Below are 10824 nucleotides of genomic sequence, written 5' to 3' on the forward strand. Positions count from 1 at the left end.
ACTGACTGTAGACAGCAGTAACAATGTTGCCAAGTGTGGCTCACTGCTTTCTGAAGTCCCAGTCTCTAAGACACACAGTAGTTGCCTGCTATCTGAATTGTTGCCCAGATCACCACACACTCATGGGTGTTTGGATCCTCTGCTTCTCCCAGAGCAGCTGCGCCAAGTCCTCAGCCGCTCAGACTGTGGTTATCTCTGTCCTTGATGTTATGGCCTCTGGGGTCAGGAGTCTAGCATGAAAACAGCTCATCAATTACCCATTTATAGATGGCTCTTAGTGTAACACTCTTAACATCCCAATTTCATCCTATCTCCCTTTGATCTCATAACCATGCTTGAGTTTTATCAAAACCTGGCCATCAGTGGGGACGTTCTCAGGCTACTATTAAAATTTTAATTAGGTCATTCAACCTTTTATAAAAGTCACCCTGATAGTAATTTTGTCATTGTGTAGCTGAATAAAATCAAGAGGAAAATTGTAGTATAGCTAGGAAGCTACACTCAACATCTAAATGAAATACCTAAAATGTTTTCTCTATTGTATTGACTTTAATAATATGGCTCAGAGACTGGGAAGCTAACAAGTCAAAGTAAGGAAAAGCACATTAACTGGTTTTCACTTCAGATTCTGCCCTACATGAACTTAAAATGGGCAGGAGAACCCAGAGCTGGGCTGGGCCCTGGTGCTAGCTTTGAAAACTCCAAGCTGCCTTCGAGAGTCTAGCCCTGGCCTTGCCCTGGCATTTAGCCACTCCAACCTACATTTTATGACATCATAGTTTCTATGATGATTTCTCCCTTACAGACTCTATGGGTCTCACAACGATTGTTAAAAAACAATATCTTCCCACTTTGACCAAAGCTCTGTTCTGACAGTTAGATCCTGGTAGAGTGTATTTGCAGATCTGGACGGTAAGAGAGCAGATCAGGAAGGTTCGAATAAACTCAAGGTCAATCAAGCTAGGCTGTGACTTCCTGTCTGTCCTGAGTGGGGATTTCCCAAGCTTTAGGGACAGTCTTACTTATCATGTGTTACTCTATTAGGGATCACAATAAGTGTAATTAACAATGGGTAACTATGACACAATATAAAAAGACTTGACGGTATTTGGCAACAAAGATCTTCATAAAGGGACTGTTGGCTCCCTTTTGTCTGTGGTTAGGTGCTGATGAAAAACAGAAAAGTTCAATTAAAGTTACCCTAGAAACTCATTACTTTAAAATAAAATGGGGAGCAGAACCTCAGACTGTGTAATGTGATTAAAGACATTAACTCATGGCCATTACCACTGCAGGATGTTTACTGAGCCGTGTGAACTGAGATGGTCATTTATAGAACTTCTCCATTCCAGAAAATTCTGAGACCACCTAAGTAGTTTGACCATCTCTTCTCTGAGGACAAAAAAGAGAAGGCCCTCGAGTGGCTCCCATGAGGTACTGTGTGGGAGAGAGACTCCATCTCAGCCAAGTCACTGTCCCACAGTTAAGTTCCTTATACGTCTTAGGAGAAGATGAGTCAAGCTGGGTGAGATCCATGAGAACAGCTTGGACTTGTGCAGACATCCGAGGGCTGAGAAAATATGGGGACATGGAATCCAGTTTACTGGGTGCCAGCGGGGAGTACCTACTGTCCCAGATGCCAGAGAATAAGCAGAGACCAAGGCCCACAGAGAGCTTAGCCAAGGAAGTCACTTCAACAGGGGACTCTGCTCTGTGATTCCCAGGCTGTGCGGACATTAAAATCTCCACAGAATCAAAGTCTAGTTGGTTAAAACTGTGACGAGTCGGTGAGAAAAAGCATGAATTCCGAAAGAAGATGGCCTTGTCAACTCTCTGTCATATGCCTCATGTGACGCCTACCCAGAACCGAAAGGGACTCACTGGAACCCAGAGGTTTTCTAATACGTGTTACCATTTTGTAGATGTCAGTAATGCACTAGTGACCAGGCGCTTCTATGCTTCACCTCACTTACGACTGTGTCAGATACTTGACGCCCATTTTTTTAAAAGCCGATGACCATACACTAGTGTAAGGGCTAGGGCTCCTGCTTAGAGTTTGGACATAGACTATGCTTTCTTTGCAAGAATGAGACTTGGCATAATTTGGAATGGTGCATTAAAGTTGCCCTAAGGACCCTTTATAAGCAAACGAGATTCTTAGCTGAACCTCCACAAGCTGTAGTTGTGGCACGACATCACAAGCAGCAAGACCGTTTGCGTTCTTACGAGGTCTTCCAGTCAAGTGTCCTGGCAAGGCCCAGTAGGCAGCATGCTGCTATGAAGTGCCAAACCATCACAGAATTTATCTTAAGTGTATCAGCTCCCTGCCCCACCACCTCTCCTGAGGGGAGAGAAGTGTGACTAACTGCCTTGGTGTTACACTTGGGAGTATGACTTTAGTTTTATGGCCAGACATCGTACCACTGTAACTTGTATGTAGTTCTGGGACTACATCATCAGAATCAGTTCATGTGTCACTGTGTAATACAACTAAATGTAGACGCACATTCTTCTTAACTTATGGTGGATTTTTACCCAACTAAGATTGAAAATGTTGTAAGTCAGACAGTGTGTGTACTGCTGGTCTACGGACCAACCAGGCGGCCTGTCTTACTTAGCACCATAGCATACTGTGGAAGATCACTGTTGCTGCATGATTGAAGGGTGGCTGGGAGCTCGAGGGCTGTGGCTCACTGTCTCTGCCTAATGTTACAAGATTATCTTGTTCCTACCACTCTGGGAAAAGAGCAAACCCCAAAACCTAAAGCATGATTTCTGTTAAATGTGTATCACTTTCCCACCATAACAAATCAAAATACTATCAGAAGAACCTCTGTAACTTCAAGATAATTTACCTTCAAACACTGTCTAACACTGAGTTGTCCAGAGAAATTAATGAAAGCACTGATGCAGTGGGTAAAGTTTAGTTCTAATGTGCTGAGAGAGAGTATCATGTGCTGCTCGCATCTCTGTCCAGTATAGCTAATGATGAAATGTAAAGCTCAAATGGGCACTTGTTTATGGACTATTCATTAGAATCTACTTAATTCTATTTACTAACACAATTTCTCAATTTTCCTACTTTTCTTTCTTTAACATATTTTCATAAAAGTATGATGAATGAATATAAAGGTAAAACTACTTCTGGCACACTCGAAAGTTAACATGACATCAGAAGCACAATAGGACCAGAAGAAAAGAGGACTGGAAAGCCATGCAAATTCTCCAGCCATAAAAATGAACAAGGTAAAGCGAAGCAGACATAATAAATGGTCAGAGTACGTGTTGTTGCTCAACAGTGTTGCTCCTAACCACAAGTTCTCACTCAGTACTGCCTAAAGAGATCATTGTCCAAGGAATTTTAACAGGGTCGGAACCTTGGCAAGGCCTCTTAAATTACCAACAGATAGTTTGGATTTGTTTTGGAGTGGGATTTCTTTTAAAGATTGTTTAAAAGTTTCGTTGAATTCCCTCCCACAGAACATTGAACTTTTTGACATGTAATCAGCAAAAGGCATTTCAGAGTTAACCAAATACTGTAAATGGAGACGTAGACAGTGGAAGAAAGGTTAATATCTTAAATATATGGGCAGGATGTTGGTCCACTGACATTCACTATCCTGGCACCTCTCTGAATGGTGATGTTTCCCTCTGTTTGGTCTTAAGGAAGTGAAGTGCGGAGGAGATGCTGGTATCACATGTGTTCTGAATTGAGAGCAAAGGAAGTGGGGTGCTTATTCCAAGGAGGAAGCACGTGAGAAATCATGCGGACCAGGTCAAGACAACAGCAGGACAGAGCAGTCCAGTCCAGGCAGAAAATACAAAGAGATGAAAAAAAATAAACAGAAGAGCTGGTGTTTGGGATGTGGCATGCCTGTCCCCACCCCTGCCATAGGCTGGTGTGTTTAAGCCCTCAGTCCTCAGCTAAGGACGCTGTCGTTAAAGTTTATGGCCTACTTTCTATTTCCCGTTTGCAGATGCAATGTGGTCAGCCTTGGACGCCTGTTGCCGTGTCTTCCCTGGCAAACTGCAAACCACAGAAGAGCCATTCTCCCTTAAGTTGCCTGCTGTCAGATATCCGATCCCCGCAAGAAAAGAAATTAACACAGAAGGGGTGTTAGGGCTGCTGAGAGCACCACCCTAGTGAAACTCTGGGACTCCAGAATGTCTCAGTCTCTGTCTATTGTTAGGTACCTTGACTTTGCCCCATTTCTCACAGCTCCACGTGGAACAGTGGTCCTTAACCTGTGGGTCGAGACCCCCTTGGGGTCACATATCAGATATCTTGCATATCAGATGTTTCCATTGCACAACGGTAGCAACATTACACAGTAGTTCCAGGGCAGAAGCAACATTCCAGTCATGAAGGAGAAATGAAATAGCATGTTATGGGGTCACCACAACATGAAGGGCTACATTAAAGGGTTAAAGCATTAGGACAGTTAAGAACTATTGACAGAACACTGTAGCCTTGGAATATTGTTGCTATGGAAACCACTGGGACTTGAGACACAGGGATTTGAGTGTCTTTGTAGTTGGTGAATTTACCAAAAGGGAGCAGAGAGAAACAGGAGGAGGGCTAAGAGTAAAACTCAGGGTCACAGAAGAAGTGAAACTAGTAAGAGGACCCCATTATGGAGGCCAAAAGATCCCACCAGGGAGGAGGGTGAGAATCACAGGATATGACCACCCAACAAGGCAGGCTAGCACAAAATGTCAAGGATAGCAAAAATGGACAGAGAAAACAGAATTGGTCAATTGAGTGAAGATGACTGATCTCTGAGAGAACTTGGTTAGTAATATGTATGACCCAAGAAAACCAGACTACAGGTCTGGCAGCGCTGAAGTTCGTAGAACCCTGACTCAGATAATAAATCTAATGTCTCATGTAGATAATGTTGGCTAGATGGAGAAGTCCTGGTAAAACACGACAAAATGAGTTCCTAGAGAGAAGTCACAGGCCAGATAACCAGGCCAGTGAATAGCTCCACTTCTGTTTACTGGCAACCCCTTGCTCATACCCACTGCCACAATGCCTCCTCTCCAGACAAGAAGAGTGGTAGTAAGAATGAATCCGTGGGCTGGTGAGATGGCTTAGCTGGTAAGAGTACCGACTGCTCTTCCAAAGGTCCTGAGTTCAAATCCCAGCAACCACATGGTGGCTCACAACCACCCGTAATGAGATCTGATGCCCTCTTTTGGTGTGTCTGAAGACAGCTACAGTGTACTTACATATGATAAATGAATAAATCTTTAAAAAAAATTAAAAAAAAGAATGAATCCGTGGTCATATTTATAGAAGTTGGAAATAAAAAAAAAAAATTTGAATTTTGAGTTCAGATTCTAAACCTCTTATCAAGCATAGACACTGCCAGGAGCAAAGGGAGAAAATGTCGGTCGGTGCTAAAGTGTCTTGTTTCCCCGCTTCGCTGGACTAAGGGCTGGACTGCATTCACGTCTATCCATATCTTGCCTCTGGTGGACAGGAAGGGTTAGCAGCAGGGTGCTTGATTTGGGGAAGATTGTGATGTGTGTCACTCAGTGGTCTCTTGCTGGGTCCTTTCTTTAAAAGCAAGAGAAAACAGGAAAGCCATTAGGAAACTGATGAGCATGCCAGGCAGGCAGGAGGCAGGACTGAGGAGGAAGAAAGGGCCCGCTCTGTGTAATGACTCCCTGACTCTGCTCTTCTATGAGGTGATGGTGCCGTCATAGGGTGCAGAGTGTCCCTGGAAGGGACCTGTGATTCCCTTCCTAAGTCACACACACCTAGTAATAAATACACACCAGATAGGCTGTGGCTGTTGGAAACAGACTCGGGCCCTTGGGAATCCCACAACGAAGGCATGAAAACCATTATCTCCATTCACACCTGTCGCTTTCTCCCAGTATGACTGTTTCTCTTAAAGCCATAGGCATCTGTTTGTGAGTTTGCTCCTTGGAGACATAAACAGGATTACAGTCACTGATAGTTTCTCTCATTTCCTCTATGTGCTGCTTTAAGTTTTAGTGACAGCTCTTCTATGCCTTTCTTCACATGGCAAAGCTGTGCACGGCCATGTGAGTGGCTTGGGGCATGGACTTAACAATAAGAATGTTTAGGAAATGGAGCTTTCTATGTCCAGCATTGTTTCATCTGCTCCTACTAGGGGGAAAATCCCTACAGATTCCCAACCCCATTTATCTGCACAACAGAAGAATCAAACAGAACCTCTCTTTGAAGATTTAGAGTCTTTTCCAGCCCCAGAGTCACCATTAGATTATCATCAGTGACCTCAGTGCTGTGGTCCCTGGGACCAGGAAAGAGAATCAGAGACAAAAGATGTGAGTTTGAGAGCCAGCTCTTGCAAACTGGAGATTCAAGGCAAATCACTTTACATCCAAGCCTTAGTTTTCCGCCTCTGTAAAGTGGGATAAGATGCCAACTCACCTACTTAGAGACTTGTGTGCAGAATACAGAAGTGCTTTGTGGAAGCGTTTCTATCCGTCCTAAGCAGCCCGGGATGGTGAGCAGCCCGGGGTGGTGAGCAGCCTGCGATGGTGAGCAGCCTGTGGGTACAGAGTCACACTTAATACACAGAGGTGGATCAGGTGTGTTATAAAAGTTACAGCAGGGGAGGAACTCCTGATGTGAGACTGTGTGCTCATACTAATTTGTTTGCTCCGCAAGCAAACTTGTTAGGAAAATAAAAACGAAGATTTCCATCGAAGATGCTTTCCAGCTAGATGTGGGTATCTTTGCAGAACCCGCAAAGAAGTCCAGACTTAGAAGCTGGTGAGCTCTTAAGTGATTTTTCTCAGGCCTTGAAGCCCAGTGTTAGAAAGAACTGTGAAATGAAGGCTGTAGGAAGGGACCTGTGGGTGTATGTAGGTGTCATGATCACATGGAGATTCTTTCTCTTTACCTCATTCTTCTGCTTCTAGAAATACCAGGTTCAATTAGAAGTTTTAGAATCTAAACTTTAACGCTAAGGGTTTTTCCCTCATCAATGAGGGAATATGACCATAACTTCCCACTTTCTCTGGCTCTACCTGTCCTGAAAACAGGCAGCACAATTCGCAGGTAAGAACAGGGGTGTGTCTGCAAACAAGAGAGAACCCAACCACAGGTCCTATCGGAAGGCATCCCACGTAACGTCACAAAGTCATTTAGCACTGCTGTCTTCAGTCTGACTGAGGATGCCAGCAAGGTGGAAGAACTCCAGGGACCATAGGTCTGTCAGTACCTTGAAAACTCCCACTAGGTGCATTTAGGTTGTAAAGAAGGTTTCTCCACTAAGTCGGGATTTGGAATCAGTTTTAAACCAGTCACAGGGGGCAGTTCCTTTTCTAAGTATGTCAGACGTGTCACAGTCAATTGTCCTTGCTCTTTGCCTCTGTGAATCATTCTATGACAGAGAGCATTCAAGATTTGGCCACAATAAGGCCTGTTGGATAGTTTCTGCCTGTCTTTTCAAAATCAGTTTCACATCATTGATAATTTATCCTGATCCATTCTAACTAACATCTGCTAATAGCCCCTGCTCTCTATATGTGCAGTATGGAAAAATTCATATTTTTATGTTGTTAAGAATTCATCAACTTTTCCAGACACATCTGAATGAAACAGATTCCCTTCCTGCTCCCACGAATGCTGTGAAAATCAATCAGATGAAGTTATTAGCATGTAGCTTGCTCATGGCGAAATGTGATATCCTAATATCACATTTAACAGAACATTATTTTAACATACTGCAAGAAACTGTGGCCATCCACCTGTGCCGGATTGGCCCAATTCTTGCCCTGGAGACAACTCTTAGGAGCCCTGTCACCTGCAGCAGCTCACCTCTTCTTTAGGCACCTGTAGGTCTGGAAAAGAGTGATCAGGTTTTGGATTTGCCCATAAAACCAGGTTAGTAGTACCACCCTCACCCAAATATGTAGTATCAGGATGCTAGGAAACTTGCTACAATTTCTCTCTGTCCTTATTCCTGCTCTGCTGCCTGCCTTTCCCCGCTACTCCATGCCTAGTAGAAATTTCTTTTCTTGTGGGAAAAGGCACTGGTTCCATGGTGGACATGTAAGCATCCTTGAATTTCTTCCCAGTTCTTGCAGATTTTCTTGGGCCTGATCTCCAACTTATGCTCTCATGGACTTTCATCAATCATTCCAAACTTACCACATGAACACAGAATTAAGTTGTAATAAGGAACTGGGCAGATGGGAGCCAGTGGTGACTCTTCCTTCAAGCTGTGAAGACTAATCAATAAATTCTGTTAGATGACTGACTTTTACTTTTTCATGGAAAATGACATGATGTTGGCCCAAATTATAAAGTATGTGATTGTTGTTATCCAGGTTTCCAGAGTGGTGCCATACCCGGGACTCTAAGCTAAACACTTCCCAGAAACAGGAAGAGTTCAGAGCAGAAGGAAGTATGTCCACATGATGAGATAAAAATAGTCTTTTGGTAGGAAGTTTCCCTTCAGCCTCTAAGAAGAGGGGGTGGGAAGACTTAAGCTGGGCAGTGGGGAGGTGCTGTGGAAGCTGGGCAGTGAGGAGGTGCTGTGGAAGCTGGCTCTGTCCACCGGCACTCCCTGCACTCACCAGCTCACTCAAGTAGTGGTTACTCACACAAGACCTGCACAAGATCAGGCCAGCATGATGAGACCCTACTGCAGCAGGCAGCACCGGTTGGATTCAGTGAGTTATAAAATCAAAAGCAGAACATTTTCCCTTCCTTCTAACAGACAAGCACACCTAGCTTAACCAAGTCTGCTGCTGGGAGACCATTACTGACTCAAAAGCAAGTTGGCAAAGTTGCTCTCAACCCCACAACGCAGAAGCCGGGAGCCCCACAACCCACACAAGCGTGGGTTAGCATCCCCACACTCAGCAAGGTTTCTGTATGGGGTCCAGCATGGTTGTCTTTCTGCCTTTCTCTTTCTCCTTCACTGTCTCTCCTGAAATAATTCTCTCAATATCTGTCTCTCTGTGTGTGGGAGGAGTGTGTGTACTGCTATTTTGCTATTCTGCATGTGTATCTCTCTGTGTGTATCTGTGTGGTGTCAGAGTGTGAGCGTGTGTGACTCTCTCTGTATGTGTATCTGTGTGTGTGTGTGTGTGTGTGTAATTGTGTGTATCTGTATGTGTATTTGCCATTTTGATGAAAGACATGAGAGGGGTAGGAGGGGGACCAGGAATGATAACTTCATTTCACGTGTTCTCAGAGGTTCCAGTTCATGGAACCGAGACATTCCTCAGAACAGTTCCTGAGTAGCTTCATTTGCTTCATTTGTTTGCCCTGCAAGCCTCTTTGACTCACTTTGTTGTTGGGAAAATGTTGATATTATGAATATTGGGGGTGATGGTGTCCTGTTCCTTTTCTTTCCTTTGCTTGTTTTTATTTTGGGCCCCACTACACAATGTCTTAACAAGTTACTGGGTTTCTGTCTTGGGTATCTTTTCTCTGTTCTGATTGAAGGGCTGTCTGGGAAGAGGTGCCCTGGCACCACTGGGAGCCATTGCTGACCTCGTAAGTCACCAGGGCAGGCCTACAATGTCAGGAAAAGGGCTGTAAGTGGGGGGGTTACCAAAGGTAAGGTTTTAGGCAAGCTCCGCGGAGGAATTCCAGCAGGGTCCTACTGTGGTTTGGACACAACTTGTCTCCCAATGATTCATTAACTGTAAACATGGCTTTTAGTACAGTAGTATTTAGATACTGGACCCTTTAAGAAGTGGAGCTTAGTAGAAAGTGCTTGGTCATGGGGTCTTCACCACCATGGATGTATTGATGCTGTCTCTCTGGAGTATGCCAGGTCCTATAAGCATGGATTCGTTTCTGCAAGAGGGAGTTGTTCTGGAAGGGAGAGATTGAGCCTGCCTCCTCTCTAATGTTCTGCTTCCTCTCTATGCACTTGTGACTTTTCCTGAGGAGATGGGAACACATCTGTTCACCCCAGAACACTTGATTACAGTGCAAGGAAATGATCCCACTCAGGTTTAACTTAGTGGACTAAAGAATAAACTGGGGCAACTTACAGGAATGTAGGCGATTCAAATTCAGCCATGCCACCAAACCCCACAGAATATGGGTGACAACTCCTGCGAGCTGCTTGCTTGGCATTCCTGCACGATTTGGTTGGAAAGTCTCCTCTCACCAGCCGTTGCTATTGTTCATTTAGCCTTGGGGATGTTTGTCACTCTCAAGTGTCAGGGATCCTCAGCCTTATGAGTTTTGTTTACTTCCTGAGCCTTATAAGTTTTGTTTGTTCTGACTCTCAGCCTCTGTAGTAGTTTGAAAGAACCGTTTCCCTTGGCATACTCTGTCCCTGGTGTGTGGCACTTTTGGGGGAGGTTTAGGTGATGCAGCTGTGCTAGAGAGAGTACATTACTGGGGGCAGGCTTTGAGATTAAAAGCCTCCCCCACTTCCTGTTCACCCTCTCTACTTCCTGCTTGTGGTTAAGGATGTACCTTCTCAGCTGCCTGCTACTTTCACTATGTCTGATGCTCTTGCATGCCCCACTCCTCCATCATGGGCTCTTTACTGCTATGGGATCAAAATAACTCTTCTCTAGGCTACACTGGTCATGGTGTGTTATCCCAGCAGCAAGAAAATCACTCATACAGCATCCTTGCTCCCTTCAATAGGACAGAATGGGGGATTGTTTCAGGTCGGAGGAAAAAGCAGTATCAGCTATCTATCTATCTATCTATCTATCTATCTATCTATCTATCTATCTATCTATCTCTATCTCTATTTCATCATCTCTCTCCTGCTATGATGCCACCCACCCACCATGTTTTAATGTAGATAGAAAACTCTCAATAGAAGTTGAAAAGAGTAA

At 44.3% G+C, this 10824-nt stretch overlaps 1 long non-coding RNA gene across 2 annotated transcripts; it reads left to right on the forward strand.

Moving 5' to 3' along the window:
• The first annotated feature begins 842 nt into the window (after positions 1 to 842).
• LOC116087538 lies at positions 843 to 3857 on the forward strand. Of its 2 annotated transcripts, none has more exons than XR_004117455.1 (3): positions 843 to 912; positions 3113 to 3246; positions 3667 to 3857. It is a non-coding gene; the product is annotated as an uncharacterized LOC116087538 (long non-coding RNA). The 2 variants fall into 2 exon arrangements; XR_004117456.1 differs by lacking the exon at positions 843 to 912 and adding an exon at positions 1352 to 1434.
• The last annotated feature ends 6967 nt before the right edge of the window (positions 3858 to 10824 follow it).

Source organism: Mastomys coucha, unplaced genomic scaffold (assembly GCF_008632895.1).
Source record: "Mastomys coucha isolate ucsf_1 unplaced genomic scaffold, UCSF_Mcou_1 pScaffold13, whole genome shotgun sequence".
Classification (NCBI taxonomy): Eukaryota; Metazoa; Chordata; class Mammalia; order Rodentia; family Muridae; genus Mastomys; species Mastomys coucha.